This window comes from Sycon ciliatum, chromosome 1, assembly GCF_964019385.1.
Source record: "Sycon ciliatum chromosome 1, ocSycCili1.1, whole genome shotgun sequence".
NCBI classification, from domain to species: domain Eukaryota; kingdom Metazoa; phylum Porifera; class Calcarea; order Leucosolenida; family Sycettidae; genus Sycon; species Sycon ciliatum.
The window spans coordinates 36,531,328-36,550,392 of NC_088643.1; the positions used below are offsets into that span (position 1 = coordinate 36,531,328).

At 44.6% G+C, this 19,065-nt stretch overlaps 1 long non-coding RNA gene across 1 annotated transcript in view; it reads left to right on the forward strand.

The window, feature by feature from the left end:
* Positions 1-1,039: 1,039 nt before the first annotated feature.
* The window catches only part of LOC135806975 (uncharacterized), a 181,266-nt gene continuing 163,240 nt past the window's right edge, over positions 1,040-19,065 (forward strand). Inside the window, exons 1-2 of the long non-coding RNA XR_010551394.1 lie at positions 1,040-1,099; positions 5,079-5,136. This is a non-coding gene — a long non-coding RNA (uncharacterized LOC135806975). The remainder of the gene's footprint in view (positions 1,100-5,078; positions 5,137-19,065) is intronic.

A 19,065-nucleotide genomic window follows, 5' to 3' on the forward strand; every position in this document is an offset into this window, starting at 1 on the left:
GAGAAAATGTCTGATTTTGACCATTTGTGCTGACCTTTCAATTTCAACGTACCTCTCTATAACATGACCCAGCTGTAATTTCAGTGGTCGCATTGGTTTCATTTTTGGTTTGCTTGTAGGGCGCAGGCACCCACATTCAGTGACCCAGAAAATTTGGCACTGCTGTGAATAGTTTAGTCGCAAAGTGAAGATTCACGGGTAAAAAGCCCCAGACTTCTAGATAGGTTCTTTTTCAGCTTTCAGCAGCCCTGGGCGAGTTCTTTAGGGAAATGTGGCTCTTTTTCATGGTGCTATTTTCTATGTCCAGCTACACAACGAGATAAGGATGGTCATTGTCATTTTCTGAGCTGCGAACGGGCAGAAAGGTGAGAAAATGTCGGATTGGGACCATTTGTGCTGACCTTTCAATTTCAACGTACCTCTCTATAACATGACCCAGCTGTAATTTCAGTGGTCGCATTGGTTTCATTTTTGGTTTGCTTGTAGGGCGCTGGCACCCGCATTCAGTGACCCAGAACATTTGGCACTGCTGTGAATAGTTTAGTCGCAAAGTGAAGATTCACGGGTAAAAAGCCCCAAACTTCTAGATAGGTTCTTTTTCAGCTTTCAGCAGCCCTGGGCGAGTTCTTTAGAGAAATGTGATTCTTTTTCATGGTGCTCTTTTCTACGTCCAGCTAACCAACGAGATGAGGATGGTCATTGTCATTTTCTGAGTTGCGAACGGGCAGAAAGGTGAGAAAATGTCGGATTTTGACCATTTGTGCTGACCTTCCAATTTCAATGTACCTCTCTATAACATGACCCAGCTGTAATGTCAGCGGTCGCATTGGTTTCATATTTGGTTTGCTTGTAGGGCGCTGGCACCCACAATCAGTGACCCTAAAAATTTGGCACTGCTGTGAATAGTTTAGTCGCAAAGTGAAGATTCACGGGTAAAAAGCCCCAAACTTCTAGATAGGTTCTTTTTCACCTTTCAGCAGCCCTGGGCGAGTTCTTTAGAGAAATGTGACTCTTTTTCATGGTGCTCTTGTCTATGTCCAGCTAACCAACGAGATGAGGATGGTCATTGTCATTTTCTGAGCTGCGAACGGGCAGAAAGGTGAGAAAATGTCGGATTTTGACCATTTGTGCTGACCTTTCAATTTCAACGTACCTCTCTATAACATGACCCAGCTGTAACTTCATTGGTCGCATTGGTTTCTTTTTTGGTTTGCTTGTAGGGCGCTGGCACACGCATTCAGTGACCTAGAAAATTTGGCACTGCTGTGAATAGTTTAGTCGCAAAGTGAAGATTCACGGGTAAAAAGCCCCAAACTTCTAGATAGGTTCTTTTTCAGCTTTCAGCAGCCCTGGGCGAGTTCTTTAGAGAAATGTGGCTCTTTTTCATGGTGCTATTTTCTATGTCCACCTACACAACGAGATGAGGATGGTCATTGTCATTTTCTAAGCTGAGAACGGGGAGAAAGGTGAGAAAATGTCGGATTTTGACCATTTGTGCTGGCCTTTCAATTTCAATGTACCTCTCTATAACCTGACCCAGCTTTAATTTCAGTGGTCGCATTGGTTTCATTTTTGGTTCGCTTGTAGGGCGCTGGCACCCGCATTCAGTGACCCAGAAAATTTGGCACTGCTGTGAATAGTTTAGTCGCAAAGTGAAGATTCACGGGTAAAAAGCCCCAAACTTCTAGATAGGTTCTTTTTCAGCTTTCAGCAGCCCTGGGTGAGTTCTTTAGAGAAATGTGGCTCTTTTTCATGGTGCTATTTTCTATGTCCAACTACACAACGAGATGAGGATGGTCATTGTTATTTTCTGAGCTGCGAACGGGCAGAAAGGTGAGAAAATGTCGGATTTTGACCATTTGTGCTGACCTTTCAATTTCAACGTACCTCTCTATAACATGACCCAGCTCTAATTTCAGTGGTCGCATTGGTTTGATTTTTGGTTTGATTGTAGGGCGCTGGCACCCGCATTCAGTGACCCAGAAAATTTGGCACTGATGTGAATAGTTTAGTTGAAAACTGAAGATTCATGGGTAAAAAGCCCCAAACTTCTAGATAGGTTCTTTTTCAGCTTTCAGCAGCCCTGGGTGAGTTCTTTAGAGAAATGGGGCTCTTTTTCATGGTGCTATTTTCTATGTCCAGCTACACAACGAGATGAGGATGGTCATTGTCATTTTCTGAGCTGCGAACGGGCAGAAAGGTTAAAAAATGTCGGATTTTGACCATTTGTGCTGACCTTTCACTTTCAACGTACCTCTCTATAACATGACCCAGCTGTAATGTCAGTGGTCTTATTGGTTTGAATTTTGGTTTGCTTGTAGGGCGCTGGCACCCGCATTCAGTGACCCAGAAAATTTGGCACTGCTGTGTGAATAGTTTAGTCGCAAAGTGAAGATTCCCGGGTAAAAAGCCCCTAAATTCTAGATAGGTTCTTCTTCAGCTTTCAGCAGCCCTGGGCGAGTTCTTTAGAGAAATGTGGCTCTTTTTCATGGTGCTCTTGTCTATGTCCAGCTACACAACGAGATGAGGATGGTCATTGTCATTTTCTGAGCTGCGAACGGGCAGAAAGGTGAGAAAATGTCGGATTTTGACCATTTGTGCTGACCTTTCAATTTCAACGTACCTCTCTATAACATGACCCAGCTGTAATTTCAGTGGTCACATTGGTTTCATTTTTGGTTTGCTTGTAGGGCGCTAGCACCCGCATTCAGTGACCCAGAAAATTTGGCACTGCTGGTGAATAGTTTAGTCGAAAAGTGAAGATTCACGGGTAAAAAGCCCCAAACTTCTAGATAGGTTCTTTTTCAGCTTTCAGCAGCCCTGGGCGAGTTCTTTAGAGAAATGTGGCTCTTTTTCATGGTGCTATTTTCTATGTCCAGCTACACAACGAGATGAGGATGGTCATTGTCATTTTCCGAGCTGCGAACGGGCAGAAAGGTGAGAAAATGTCGGATTTTGACCATTTGTGCTGACTTTTCAATTTCAACGTACCTCTCTATAACATGACCCAGCTGTAATTTCAGTGGTTGCATTGGTTTCATTTTTGGTTTGCTTGTAGGGCGCTGGCATCCGCATTCAGTGACCCAGAAAATTTGGCACTGCTGTTAATAGTTTAGTCGCAAAGTGAAGATTCACGGGTAAGAAGCCCCAAACTTCTAGATAGGTTCTTTTTCAGCTTTCAGCAGCCCTGGGCGAGTTCTTTAGAGAAATGTGGCTCTTTTTCATGGTGCTATTTGCTATGTCTAGCTACACGAGATGAGGATGATCATTGTCATTTTCTGAGCTGCGAACGGGCAGAAAGGTGAGAAACTGTCGGATTTTGACCATTTGTGCTGACCTTTCAATTTCAACGTACCTCTCTATAACATGACCCAGCTGTAATTTCATTGGTCGCATTGGTTTCATTTTTGGTTTGCTTGTAGGGCGCTGGCACCCGCATTCAGTGACCCTGAAAATGTGGCACTGCTGTGAATAGCTTAGTCGCAAAGTGAAGATTCACGGGTAAAAAGCCCCAAACTTCTAGATAGGTTCTTTTTCAGCTTTCAGCAGCCCTGGGCGAGTTCTTTAGAGAAATGTGGCTCTTTTTCATGGTGCTATTTTCTATGTCCAGCTACACAACGAGATTAGGATGGTCATTGTCATTTTCTGAGCTGCGAACGGGCAGAAAGGTGAGAAAATGTCGGATTTTGACCATTTGTGCTGACCTTTCAATTTCAACGTACCTCTCTATAACATGAACCAGCTGTAATGTCAGTGGTCGCATTGATTTGATTTTTGGTTTGCTTTTAGGGCGCTGGCACCCGCATTCATTGACCCAGAAAATGTGGCACTGCTGTAAATAGTTTAGTCGCAAAGTGAAAATTCACGGGTAAAAAGCCCCAAACTTCTAGATAGGTTCTTTTTCAGCTTTCAGCAACCCTGGGCGAGTTCTTTAGAGAAATGTGACTGATTTTCATGGTGCTCTTGTCTATGTCCAGCTAACCAACGAGATTAGGATGGTCATTTTCATGTTCTAAGCTGCGAACGGGCAGAAAGGTGAGAAAATGTCGGATTTTGACCATTTGTGCTGACCTTCCAATTTCAACGTACCTCTCTATAACATGACCCAGCTGTAATGTCAGCGGTTGCATTGGTTTCATATTTGGTTTGCTTATAGGGCGGTGGCACCCACAATCAGTGACCCTAAAAATTTGGCACTGCTGTGAATAGTTTAGTCGCAAGGTGAAGATTCACGGGTAAAAAGCCCCAAACTTCTAGATAGTATCTTTTTCAGCTTTCAGCAGCCCTGGGCGAGTTCTTTACGGAAATGTGCGTCTTTTTCTTGGTGCTCTTGTCTATGTCCAGCTACACAACGAGATAAGGATGGTCATTGTCATTTTCTGAGCTGCGAACGGGCAGAACGGTGAGGAAATGTCGGATTTTGACCAGTTGTGCTGACCTTTCAATTTCAACGTACCTCTCTATAACATGACCCAGCTGTAATTTCAGTGGTCGCATTGGTTTCATTTTTGGTTTGCTTGTAGGACGCTGGCACCCGCATTCAGTGACCCAGAAAATTTGCCACTGCTGTGAATAGTTTAGTCGCAAAGTGAAGATTCACGGGTAAAAAGCCCCAAACTTCTAGATAGGTTCTTTTTCAGCTTTCAGCAGCCCTGGGCGAGTTCTTTAGAGAAATGTGGCTCTTTTTCATGGTGCTATTTTCTATGTCCAGCTACACAACGAGATGAGGATGGTCATTGTCATTTTTTGAGGTGCGAACGGGCAGAAAGGTGAGAAAATGTCGGATTTTGACCATTTGTGCTGACCTTTCAATTTCAACGTACCTCTCTATAACATGAACCCGCTGTAATGTCAGTGGTCGCATCCATTTGATTTTTGGTTTGCTTTTAGGGCGCTGGCACCCGCATTCATTGACCCAGAAAATGTGGCACTGCTGTAAATAGTTTAGTCGCAAAGTGAAGATTCACGGGTAAAAAGCCCCAAACTTCTAGATAGGTTCTTTTTCAGCTTTCAGCAACCCTGGGCGAGTTCTTTAGAGAAATGTGACTCTTTTTCATGGTGCTCTTGTCTATGTCAAGCTAACCAACGAGATGAGGATGGTCATTGTCATGTTCTAAGCTGCGAACGGGCAGAAAGGTGAGAAAATGTTGGATTTTGACCATTTGTGCTGACCTTCCAATTTCAACGTACCTCTCTATAACATGACCCAGCTGTAATGTCAGCGGTCGCATTGGTTTCATACTTTGTTTGCTTATAGGGTGCTGGCACCCACAATCAGTGACCCTAAAAATTTGGCACTGCTGTGAATAGTTTAGTCGCAAGGTGAAGATTCACGGGTAAAAAGCCCCAAACTTCTAGATAGGTTCTTTTTCAGCTTTCAGCAGCCCTGGGCGAGTTCTTTACGGAAATGTGGGTCTTTTTCTTGGTGCTCTTGTCTATGTCCAGCTACACAACGAGATGAGGATGGTCATTGTCATTTTCTGAGCTGCGAACGGGCAGAACGGTGAGAAAATGTCGGATTTTGACCATTTGTGCTGACCTTTCATTTTCAATGTACCTCTCTATAACATGACCCAGCTGTAATTTCAGTGGTCGCATTGGTTTCATTTTTGGTTTGCTTGTAGGGCGCTGGTACCCGCATTCAGTGACCCAGAATATTTGGCACTGCTGTGAATAGTTTAGTCGCAAAGTGAAGATTCACGGGTAAAAAGCCCCAAACTTCTAGATAGGTTCTTTTTCACCTTTCAGCAGCCCTGGGCGAGTTCTTTAGAGAAATGTGGGTCTTTTTCTTGGTGCTCATGTCTATGTCCAGCTACACAACGAGATGAGGATGGTCATTGTCCTTTTCTGAGCTGCGAACGGGCAGAAAGGTGAGAAAATGTCGGATTTTGACCATTTGTGCTGACCTTTCAATTTCAACGTACCTCTCTATAACATGACCCAGCTGTAATTTCAGTGGTCGCATTGGTTTCATTTTTGGTTTGCTTGTAGGGCGCTGGCACCCGCATTCAGTGACCCAGAAAATTTGGCACTGCTGTGAATAGTTTAGTCGCAAAGTGAAGATTCACGGGTAAAAAGCCCCAAACTTCTAGATAGGTTATTTTCAGCTTTCAGCAGCCCTGGGCGAGTTCTTTAGAGAAATGTGAGGCTTTTTCTTGGTGCTCTTGTCTATGTCCAGCTACACAACGAGATAAGGATGGTCATTGTCATTTTCTGAGCTGCGAACGTGCAGAAAGGTGAGAAAATGTCGGATTTTGACCATTTGTGCTGACCTTCCAATTTCAACGTACCTCTCTATAACATGACCCAGCTGTAATGTCAGCGGTCGCATTGGTTTCATATTTGGTTTGCTTGTTGGGCTCTGGCACCCACAATAAGTGGCCCTAAAAATTTGGCACTGCTGTGAATAGTTTAGTCGCAAAGTGAAGATTCACGGGTAAAAAGCCCCAAACTTCTAGATAGGTTCTTTTTCAGCTTTCAGCAGCCCTGGGCGAGTTCTTTAGAGAAATGTGAGGCTTTTTCTTGATGCTCTTTTTTATGTCCAGCTACACAACGAGATGAGGATGGTCATTGTCATTTTCTGAGCTGCGAACGTGCAGAAAGGTGAGAAAATGTCGGATTTTGACCATTTGTGCTGACCTTCCAATTTCAACGTACCTCTCCATAACATGACCCAGCTGTAATGTCAGCGGTCGCATTGGTTTCATATTTGGTTTGTTTGTTGGGCGCTGGCACCCACAATCAGTGACCCCAAAAATTTGGCACTGCTGTGAATAGTTTAGTCGTAAAGTGAAGATTCACGGGTAAAAAGCCCCAAACTTCTAGATAGGTTCTTTTTCAGCTTTCAGCAGCCCTGGGCGAGTTCTTTAGAGAAATGTGGCTCTTTTTCATGGTGCAATTTTCTATGTCCAGCTACACAACGAGATGAGGATGGTCATTGTCATTTTTTGAGCTGCGAACGGGCAGAAAGGTGAGAAAATGTCGGATTTTGACCATTTGTGCTGATCTTTCAATTTCAACGTACCTCTCTATAACATGACCCAGCTGTAATTTCATTGGTCGAATTGGTTTCTTTTTTGGTTTGCTTGTAGGGCGCTGGCACACGCATTCAGTGACCTAGAAAATTTGGCACTGCTGTGAATAGTTTAGTCGCAAAGTGAAGATTCACGGGTAAAAAGCCCCAAACTTCTAGATAGGTTCTTTTTCAGCTTTCAGCAGCCCTGGGCGAGTTCTTTAGAGAAATGTGGCTCTTTTTCATGGTGCTATTTTCTATGTCCAGCTACACAACAATATGAGGATGGTCATTGTCATTTTCTAAGCTGCGAACGGGGAGAAAGGTGAGAAAATGTCGGATTTTGACCATTTGTGCTGGCCTTTCAATTTCAACGTACCTCTCTATAACCTGACCCAGCTTTAATTTCAGTGGTCGCATTGGTTTGATTTTTGGTTCGCTTGTAGGGCGCTGGCACCCGCATTCAGTGACCCAGAAAATTTGGCACTGCTGTGAATAGTTTAGTCGCAAAGTGAAGATTCACGGGTAAAAAGCCCCAAACTTGAAAATAGGTTCTTTTTCAGCTTTCAGCAGCCCTGGGTGAGTTCTTTAGAGAAATGTGGCTCTTTTTCATGGTGCTATTTTCTATGTCCAACTACACAACGAGATGAGGATGGTCATTGTTATTTTCTGAGCTGCGAACGGGCAGAAAGGTGAGAAATTGTCGGATTTTGACCATTTGTGCTGACCTTTCAATTTCAAAGTACCTCTCTATAACATGACCCAGCTGTAATGTCAGTGGTCGTATTGGTTTGATTTTTGGTTTGATTGTAGGGCGCTGGCACCCGCATTCAGTGACCCAGAAAAATTGGCACAGCTGTGAATAGTTTAGTCGCAAAGTGAAGATTCACGGGTAAAAAGCCCCAAACTTCTAGATAGGTTCTTTTACAGCTTTCAGCAGCCCTGGGCGAGTTCTTTGGAGAAATGTGAGTCTTTTTCTTGGTGCTCTTGTCCATGTCCAGCTACACAACGAGATGAGGATGGTTATTGTTATTTTTTGAGCTGCGAACTGGCAGAAAGGTGAGAAAATGTCGGATTTTGACCATTTGTGCTGACCTTTCAATTTCAACGTACCTCTCTATAACATGACCCAGCTGTAATGTCAGCGGTCGCATTGGTTTCATTTTTGGTTTGCTTTTAGGGCGCTGGCACCCACAATCAGTGACCCAGAAAATTTGGCACTACTGTGAATAGTTTAGTCGCAAAGTGAAGATTCACGGGTAAAAAGCCCCAAACTTCTAGATAGGCTCTTTTTCAGCTTTCAGCAGCCCTGGGCGAGTTATTTAGAGAAATGTGGGTCTTTTTCTTGATGGTCTTGTCTATGTCCAGCTACACAACGAGATGAGTATGGTCATTGTCATTTTCTGAGCTGCGAACGGGCAGAAAGGTGAGAAAATGTCGGATTTTGACCATTTGTGCTGACCTTTCAATTTCAACGTACCTCTCTATAACATGACCCAGCTGTATTTTCAGTGGTCGCATAGGTTTCATTTTTGGTTTGCTTGTAGGGCGCTGGCACCCGCATTTAGTGACCCAGAAAATTTGGCACTGCTGTGAATAGTTTAGTCGCAAAGTGAAGATTCACGGGTAAAAAGCCCCAAAATTCTAGATAGGTTCTTTTTCAGCCTTTAGCAGCCCTGGGTGAGTTCTTTAGAGAAATGTGGCTATTTTTCATGGTGCTCTTGTCTATGTCCAGCTAACCAACGAGATGAGGATGGTCATTGTCATTTTCTAAGCTGAGAACGGGCAGAAAGGTGAGAAAATGTCGGATTTTGACCATTTGGCCTGACCTTACAATTTCAACGTACCTCTCTATAACATGACCCAGCTGTAATGTCAGCGGTCGCATTGGTTTCATTTTTGGCTTGCTTTTAGGGCGCTGGCACCCACAATCAGTGACCCTAAATATTTGGCACTGCTGTGAATAGTTTAGTCGCAAAGTGAAGATTCACGGGTAAAAAGCCCCAAACTTCTAGATAGGTTCTTTTTCAGCTTTTAGCAGCCCTGGGCGAGTTCTTTAGAGAAATGTGGGTCATTTTCTTGATGCTCTTGTCTATGTCCAGCTACACAACGAGATGAGGATGATCATTGTCATTTTCTGAGCTGCGAACTGGCAGAAAGGTGAGAAAATGTCGGATTTTGACCATTTGTGCTGACCTTTCAATTTCAACGTACCTCTCTATAACATTACCCAGCTGTATTTTCAGTGGTCGCATTGGTGGTCATTTTTGGTTTGCTTGTAGGGCGCTGGCACCCGCATTCAGTGACCCAGAAAATTTGCCATTGCTGTGAATAGTTTAGTCGAAAAATGAAGATTCACGGGTAAAAAGCCCCAAACTTCTAGATAGGTTCTTTTTCAGATTTGAGCAGCCCTGGGTGAGTTCTTTAGAGAAATGTGGCTCTTTTTCATGGTGCTATTTTCTATGTCCAACTACACAACGAGATGAGGATGGTCATTGTCATTTTCTGAGCTGCGAATGGGCAGAAAGGTGAGAAAATGTCGGATTTTGACCATTTGTGCTGACCTTTCAATTTCAACGTACCTCTCTATAACATGACCCAGCTGTAATTTCTGTGGTCGCATTGGTTTCATTTTTGGTTTGCTTGTAGGGCGCTAGCACCCGCATTCAGTGACCCAGAAAATTTGGCACTGCTGTGAATAGTTTAGTCGAAAAGAGAAGATTCACGGGTAAAAAGCCCCAAACTTCTAGAAAGGTTCTTTTTCAGCTTTCAGCAGCCCTGGGTGAGTTCTTTAGAGAAATGTGGCTCTTTTTCATGGTGCTATTTCTATGTCCAGCTACACAACGAGATGAGGATGGTCATTGTCATTTTCTGAGCTGCGAACGGGCAGAAAGGTGAGAAAATGTCGGATTTTGACCATTTGTGTTGACCTTTCAATTTCAACGTACCTCTCTATAACATGACCCAGCTGTAATTTCAGTGGTCGCATTGGTTTCATTTTTGGTTTGCTTGTAGGGCGCTGGCACCCGCATTCAGTGACCCAGAAAATTTGGCACTGCTGTGAATAGTTTAGTCGCAAAGTGAAGATTCACGGGTAAAAAGCCCCAAACTTCTAGATAGGTTCTTTTTCAGCTTTCAGCAGCCCTGGGTGAGTTCTTTAGAGAAATGTTGCTCTTTTTCATGGTGCTATTTTCTATGTCCAACTACACAACGAGATGAGGATGGTCATTGTCATTTTCTGAGCTGCGAACTGGCAGAAAGGTGAGAAAATGTCGGATTTTGACCATTTGTGCTGACCTTCCAATTTCAACGTACCTCTCTATAACATGACCCAGCTGTAATTTCAGTGGTCGCATTGGTTTCATTTTTGGTTTGCTTGTAGGCCGCTGGCACCCGCATTCAGTGATCCAGAAAATTTGGCACTGCTGTGAATAGTTTAGTCGCAAAGTGAAGATTCACGGGTAAAAAGGCCCAAACTTCTAGATAGGTTCTTTTTCAACTTTCAGCAGCCCTGGGTGAGTTCTTTAGCGAAATGGGGCTCTTTTTCATGGTGCTATTTTCTATGTCCAGCTACACAACGAGATGAGGATGGTCATTGTCATTTTCTGAGCTGCGAACGGGCAGAAAGGTGAAAAAATGTCGGATTTTGACCATTTGTGCTGACCTTTCAATTTCAACGTACCTCTCTATAACATGACCCAGCTGTAATGTCAGTGTTCGGATTGGTTTGATTTTTGGTTTGCTTGTAGAGTGCTGGCACCCGCATTCAGTGACCCAGAAAATTTGGCACTGCTGTGAATAGTTTAGTCGCAAAGTGAAGATTCACGGGTAAAAAGCCCCAAAATTCTAGATAGGTTCTTTTTCAGCTTTTAGCAGCCCTGGGTGAGTTCTTTAGAGAAATGTGGCTATTTTTCATGGTGCTCTTGTCTATGTCCAGCTAACCAACGAGATGAGGATGGTCATTGTCATTTTCTAAGCTGAGAACGGGCAGAAAGGTGAGAAAATGTCGGATTTTGACCATTTGTGCTGACCTTACAATTTCAACGTACCTCTCTATAACATGACCCAGCTGTAATGTCAGCGGTCGCATTGGTTTCATTTTTGGCTTGCTTTTAGGGCGCTGGCACCCACAATCAGTGACCCTAAACATTTGGCACTGCTGTGAATAGTTTAGTCGCAAAGTGAAGATTCACGGGTAAAAAGCCCCAAACTTCTAGAAAGGTTCTTTTTCACCTTTTAGCAGCCCTGGGCGAGTTCTTTAGAGAAATGTTGTTCTTTTTCTTGATGCTCTTGTCTATGTCCAGCTACACAACGAGATAAGGATGGTGATTGTCATTTTCTAAGCTGCGAACGGGCAGAAAGGTGAGAAAATGTCGGATTTTGACCATTTGTGCTGACCTTTCAATTTCAACGTACCTCTCTATTATCCATATAAAAATCGCTCTGTGAGCGGATCTGAAAAACCTTTACTGGTACTGCCCCGTCGTAAAAGTAAGAAATTAGAACCGGCCCATTGTCCCCCCAAATGCGAACTGATCCACCTAAATCGCGAATGACGGGACCCGAACGCACCAGTAGCACGAGGTCGGGAGGGCACAGGATCACGGCAATTATCATAGGGTAACACCAGTAGTAGTAGTAGAATTTATTATTTTGATAGGGAAGCCTACCGCTAGTACAGTACATGGCCTATGGTCCGGACCAACGTCCCCATCTGCATCCACAGGTAGGAACCTCGTGCTACTGATGCGTTCGGGTCCCGTCATTCGCGATTTAGGTGGATCAGTTCGCATTTGGGGGGACAATGGGCCAGTTCTAATTTCTTACTTTTACGACGGGGCAGTACCAGTAAAGGTTTTTCAGAACCGCTCACAGAGCGATTTTTATATGGATAATTTCAGCTCTTTTTCCGTTCCCTCCCCACCCCATGCCCAACCCCGAAGGTAAACATGATGACCACGCGCGATGTACTGTATGTAGCCATGCGACTGCAATAACACACTGATACATACCAGCCCTCCCCGCCTCGCTACTCCGCACACAGATACACAAACATGTGTATGCACACGGCACACACACGTGGCCACGCACACATACGCACATGCACACGACACAAACAGGAAATTCTTCATGTATAATGCCATGCAAAGCAGTGGCCACCGTACTTGAGGAAGTCAGTTGTGAAACAAAAATAATTCAACTACAGCGTGTAGACAAGCTGACGGCCAAAGCACAACATAGCAAACATGACATTTGCCCAAGGATTGCAGTTTGCAGACCATGCCATGGAAGCAGCGAATACAGAATGTAATATAATACAAAGTGACAAGCAAGGACGTGGCCATCATACACCAGAAACTTGCAGAAAGTTACATATCCAACAGATAGAGAAGTGAACAGCAATCTGATACAGCCCACACAGGACAAAGCGGACCTGATACTCGTCCCAGGATCGCAAGTGGCAAAACCGGCTTTTCAATGCATAACATGCAGGTGTACGTTAGACGCATGAACATCTGACCGTGTCGCCAGCATACAATGTCATCACATGTTTACCCACAAGTTACACACATGCACAGTAGAAGCACAATGAAAGCAATGGAAAAGTACGATGTGGTTGCTGAAGCATCTTCACACTTCAAATTCAGACTTCAATGTGGTCGTCACGGGATGATATACCTGCAAGATACAAGTGATGAAGAAAGAAAGCAGAAGGTCGTGAGGTAGGCTATGAGACACCACAAACGGTTCACCTACATGTCTGTTCAGGGCTAGTGCACTCACACGGAGAATTGTCATAATCGAGCATTTCCCAAACTGAGAAGTGCAATGAAATCCACTTGCATGCACAGGAGCAATTTTGCAATATTATGATGCGCAATTCGACACGATCTGCGATGCTGCGTGCGATGTGCCCTGCTGTCATGATAGTGACAGTCACCGCGGTATGTTTTGTCAACGTCGCCCGTGCACTCTTCTGTCAAGTCCAAAGTGCTCACATACTTGGCAATGTTTTTGCAGTGATTTACTTTTATCCATGTTATGTCACGGGTAACTTTAATGAAGTACCCGCAGTCCGTGTCGATCTGCACATCGTCCACTCTCTCATGTACTTGGCCTGCTTTGTCTGTGTATCCATTTCATGTGCGATCCACAAAATCGACTAGACAGTGGGTGCAATACGCTCTCTACCTGAAGCCTGAAGACGTTCTTCTGACGACATCTCGCCATGTACTTGGCCTGGATTTGTCTGTGTATCCATTTCATGTTCGATCAACAAAATCTCAATGCACTACAGAGACTAGACAGTGGGTGCAATACGCTCTCTATCTGAAGACGTGAACCATTAAATTTTTTGGAAAAGTTATACGTACACCTGAAACGTAATGAAGTACAGGAATAGAGAGAGTGACTACAATACGCTCTCGACCTGATAATAGAGAGGTTCCGGGGTACGATTTTCCGTGCCAAAATCCGTATGGGCGCTACGGATTTTTCCCAGACGTGCTCCATACGATTTTTCGGCACGGAGAATCGGTGTGGACTGGCTTTCATACGAACCATGTTTCGTATGGAGATTTTGCGTCATCGGGTGCAGAAAGATTTTCGCGTACAAATTTGGTACGAGAAACATCGATTTTCCGCGGGAAGTTTTGATTTCGGTACAAATTTTCAAAATAGAAAGGCATAGCGCGGGAATGTGACGTGTTTGCGATCGTAACCTAGGCAATGACGGCAAACACATACGTTCCGTACCCCGGAACTTTTCACTGCTCGAAAACGACGTATAAAATAATATCCGTAGCGCATCCACGGATTTTGGCACGAAAAATCGTACTCCGGAACCTCCCTAATAGTGATAACGTGAGTACAAGACACTCTCCACCTGATAACGTGTTAGAAGGTAACATGTCTACAGTCCCACCGTACCCTTCCGACACGACTGTAGACCATTAAATTTTTTTGAGAAGTTATACGTACACCTTAAACGTAATGAAGTACAGGAATAGAGAGAGTGACTACAATACGCTCTCGACCTGATAACGTGTTAGTAGAAGGTAACAGGTCTACAGTCCCACCGTACCCTTCATCATTCCTCATTCACCATCGCGCGATACCCTGGCACACACTGGCAACATATCAATGGGGTGCCTTACCGTCGGCTAGAGGAGACGTCTTCGCAGCAATATTTTCCCTCCTGCGCATTCAGTCGCCGACGCGACAGCGTTCACGGGGCCGTTCCAGTTGCGGAAGACATTCGATTCATCGGGCTAATTCAGAAACAGGGCCGTGGACACACAGGGGGCAGAGGAGAGACATTGTTAGTGGACAAGAAATATGCAGTGGCAAGTGGCGAGTGCCGCATGGATGTCAAGTTGTCATGCACAATTCAGCTATTACTTGCGGTCCAGCTAGTTCTGCCATTGCTCGCTCGTCCTGGTTCCTCCTCGTTCGTCTTCCTGCACGTCTGCACTTCTCCTTCCCCACCGTTGGCTTTGCGGTACGGGGGTGCCGGAAGGAATTCCCACCATGTATCCATGTACATGAAGTCCCACCATGACTCTCCATGTACATGTCCACGGCCACGTCAGCAGTTTGTATAGTACTGGAAGGAGTTCCCACGATGTCTCCAAAGGCCTAGAGCGGACATCTTTGCAGCAATACTTTTCGCCCTGCGCATTCAGTTCGCCGACGATGTCTCCAAAGGCAAAGGCCTAGAGCCTAGTAGTAGAGGGGACGTCTTTGCAGCAATTCTTTTCACCCTAGTACCCTGCACATTCACTCTGCCGACACGACAGCGTTTACGGGGCCGTTCCAGGTGCAAAAGGTCCACGTCAGCAGTTCTCGCGTACGGGATAGTCGCCGCGACAGCGTTTAAGGGGTCGTTCCAGGTGCAAAAGGTATCCATCAATGCCACTTTGCAGTATGGGGTACGGAAAAGGGGCCTCCTCGTTCGACTTCGTCGACTTCTGCAGTTCTCCTTCCCGTCAGGGGTACCGAAAGGGGCCTCCTCGCAGTTGTCCTTGCCGTCAGGTCCACGTCATGCAGTTCTCAACTATTTCGCGTACGGGATAGTCGTCTTTGTCGTACGCGACATCGGCATTTTAATACCGAGTGGCATTGGCACAAAGCAGACCGTTGACGGGGTCACGTGTCAAAAAAGTATCAACAACGTGTCGACTACGTGTCGACCACGTGTATAGCGGTACACTCAGCGGTACACTAATTCTCGTGCCATTCTCGTGTCACAAAACTGGAACATCGAGTACCAGTATGGAAAGGCTTCAGACAAGAAGCCTTTCCAATAACATTACCCAGCTGCATTTTCAGTGGTCGCATTGGTTTCATTTTTGGTTTGCTTGTAGGGCGCTGGCACCCGCATTCAGTGACCCAGAAAATTTGGCACTGCTGTGAATAGTTTAGTCGCAAAGTGAAGATTCACGGGTAAAAAGCCCCAAACTTCTAGATAGGTTCTTTTTCAGCTTTCAGCAGCCCTGGGTGAGTTCTTTAGAGAAATGGGGCTCTTTTTCATCGTGCTATTTTCTATGTCCAGCTACACAACGAGATGGAGATGGTCATTGTCATTTTCTGAGCTGCGAACGGGCAGAAAGGTGAAAAAATGTCGGATTTTGACCATTTGTGCTGACCTTTCAATTTTAACGTACCTCTCTATAACATGACCCAGCTGTAATGTCAGTGGTCGCATTGGTTTGATTTTTGGTTGGCTTGTAGGGCGCTGGCACCCGCATTCAGTGATCCAGAAAATTTGGCACTGCTGTAGATAGTTTAGTCACAAAGTGAAGATTCACGTGTAAAAAGCCCCAAACTTCTAGATAGGTTCTTTTTCAGCTGTCAGCAGCCCTGGGTGAGTTCTTTAGAGAAATGTGGCTCTTTTTCATGGTGCTCTTGTCTATGTCCAGCTAACCAACGAGATGAGGATGGTCATTGTCATTTTCTAAGCTGCGAACGGGCAGAAAGGTGAGAAAATGTAGGATTTTGACCATTTGTGCTGACCTTTCAATTTCAACGTACCTCTCTATAACATGACCCAGCTGTAATTTCAGTGGTCGCATTGGTTTCATTTTTGGTTTGCTTGTAGGGCGCTGCCACCCGCATTCGGTAACCCAGAAATTTTGGCACTGCTGTGAATAGTTTAGTCGCAAAGTGAAGATTCACGGGTAAAAAGCCCCGAACTTCTAGATAGGTTCTTTTTCAGCTTTCAGCAGCCCTGGGTAAGTTCTTTAGAGAAATGTGACTCTTTTTCATGGTGCTCTTGTCTATGTCCAGCTAACCAACGAGATGAGGATGGTAATTGTCATTTTCTAAGCTGCGAACGGGCAGAAAGATGAGAAAATGTCGGATTTTGACCATTTGTGCGGACATTTCAATTTCAACGTACCTCTCTATAACATGACCCAGCTGTAATGCCAGCGGTTGAATTGGTTTCATTTTTGGTTTGCTTTTAGGGCGCTGGCACTCGCATTCATTGACCCAGAAAATTTGGCACTGCTGTGAATAGTTTAGTCGCAAAGTGAAGATTCACGGGTAAAAGCCCCAAACTTCTAGATAGGTTCTTTTTCAGCTTTCAGCAGCCCTGGGCGAGTTCTTTAGAGAAATGTGACTCTTTTTCATGGTGCTCTTGTCTATGTCCAGCTAACCAACGAGATGAGGATGGTCATTGTCATTTTCTGAGCTGCGAACGGGCAGAAAGGTGAAAAAATGTCGGATTTTGACCATTTGTGCTGACCTTTCAATTTTAACGTACCTCTCTATAACATGACCCAGCTGTAATGTCAGTGGTCGCATTGGTTTGATTTTTGGTTGGCTTGTAGGGCGCTGGCACCCGCATTCAGTGATCCAGAAAATTTGGCACTGCTGTAGATAGTTTAGTCACAAAGTGAAGATTCACGTGTAAAAAGCCCCAAACTTCTAGATAGGTTCTTTTTCAGCTGTCAGCAGCCCTGGGTGAGTTCTTTAGAGAAATGTGGCTCTTTTTCATGGTGCTCTTGTCTATGTCCAGCTAACCAACGAGATGAGGATGGTCATTGTCATTTTCTAAGCTGCGAACGGGCAGAAAGGTGAGAAAATGTAGGATTTTGACCATTTGTGCTGACCTTTCAATTTCAACGTACCTCTCTATAACATGACCCAGCTGTAATTTCAGTGGTCGCATTGGTTTCATTTTTGGTTTGCTTGTAGGGCGCTGCCACCCGCATTCGGTAACCCAGAAATTTTGGCACTGCTGTGAATAGTTTAGTCGCAAAGTGAAGATTCACGGGTAAAAAGCCCCGAACTTCTAGATAGGTTCTTTTTCAGCTTTCAGCAGCCCTGGGTAAGTTCTTTAGAGAAATGTGACTCTTTTTCATGGTGCTCTTGTCTATGTCCAGCTAACCAACGAGATGAGGATGGTAATTGTCATTTTCTAAGCTGCGAACGGGCAGAAAGATGAGAAAATGTCGGATTTTGACCATTTGTGCGGACATTTCAATTTCAACGTACCTCTCTATAACATGACCCAGCTGTAATGCCAGCGGTTGAATTGGTTTCATTTTTGGTTTGCTTTTAGGGCGCTGGCACTCGCATTCATTGACCCAGAAAATTTGGCACTGCTGTGAATAGTTTAGTCGCAAAGTGAAGATTCACGGGTAAAAGCCCCAAACTTCTAGATAGGTTCTTTTTCAGCTTTCAGCAGCCCTGGGCGAGTTCTTTAGAGAAATGTGACTCTTTTTCATGGTGCTCTTGTCTATGTCCAGCTAACCAACGAGATGAGGATGGTCATTGTCATTTTCTGAGCTGCGAACGGGCAGAAAGGTGAGAAAATGTCGGATTTTGACCATTTGTGCTGACCTTTCAATTTCAACGTACCTCTCTATAACATGACCCAGCTGTAATTTCAGTGGTCGCATTGGTTTCATTTTTGGTTTGCCTGTAGGGAGCTGCCACCCGCATTCCGCAACCCAGAAAATTTGGCACTGCTGTGTATAGTTTATTCGCAAAGTGAAGATTCACGGGTAAAAAGCCCCAAACTTCTAGATAGGTTCTTTTTCAGCTTTCAGCAGCCCTGGGTGAGTTCTTTAGAGAAATGTGACTCTTTTTCATGGTGCTCTTGTCTATGTCCAGCTACACAACGAGATGAGGATGGTCATTGTCATTTTCTAAGCTGCGAACGGGCAGAAAGGAGAGAAAATGTCGGATTTTGACCATTTGTGCTGACCTTTCAATTTCAACGTACCTCTCTATAACATGACCCAGCGGTAATTTCAGTGGTCGCATTGGTTTCATATTTGGTTTGCTTGTAGGGCGCTGGCACCCGCATTCAGTGACCTAGAAAAGTTGGCACTGCTGTGAATAGTTTAGTCGCAAAGTGAAGATTCACGGGTAAAAAGCCCCAAACTTCTAGATAGGTTCTTTTTCAGCTTTCAGCAGCCCTGGGCGAGTTCTTTAGAGAAATGTGGCTCTTTTTCATGGTGCTATTTTCTATGTCCAGCTACACAACGAGATGAGGATGGTCATTGTCATTTTCTAAGCTGCGAACGGGCAGAAAGGTGAGAAAATGTCGGATTTTGACCTTTTGTGCGGACATTTCAATTTCAACGTACCTCTCTATAACATGACCCAGCTGTAATTTCATTGGTCGCATTGGTTTCATTTTTGGGTCGCTTGTGGGGCGCTAGCACCCGCATTCAGTGACCCAGAAAATTTGGCACTACTGTGAATAGTTTAGTCGCAAAGTGAAGATTCACGGGTAAAAAGCCCCAAACTTCTAGATAGGTTCTTTTTCAGCTTTCAGCAGCCCTGGGCGAGTTCTTTAGAGAAATGTGACTCTTTTTCATGGTGCTCTTGTCTATGTCCACCTAACCAACGAGATGAGGATGGTCATTGTCATTTTCTAAGCTGGAACGGGCAGAAAGGTGAGAAAATGTCGAATTTTGACCATTTGTGCTGACCTTCCAATTTCAACGTACCTCTCTATAACATGACCCAGCTGTAATGTCAGCGGTTGCATTGGTTTGATTTTTGGTTTGCTTGTAGGGAGCTGGCAGCCACAATCA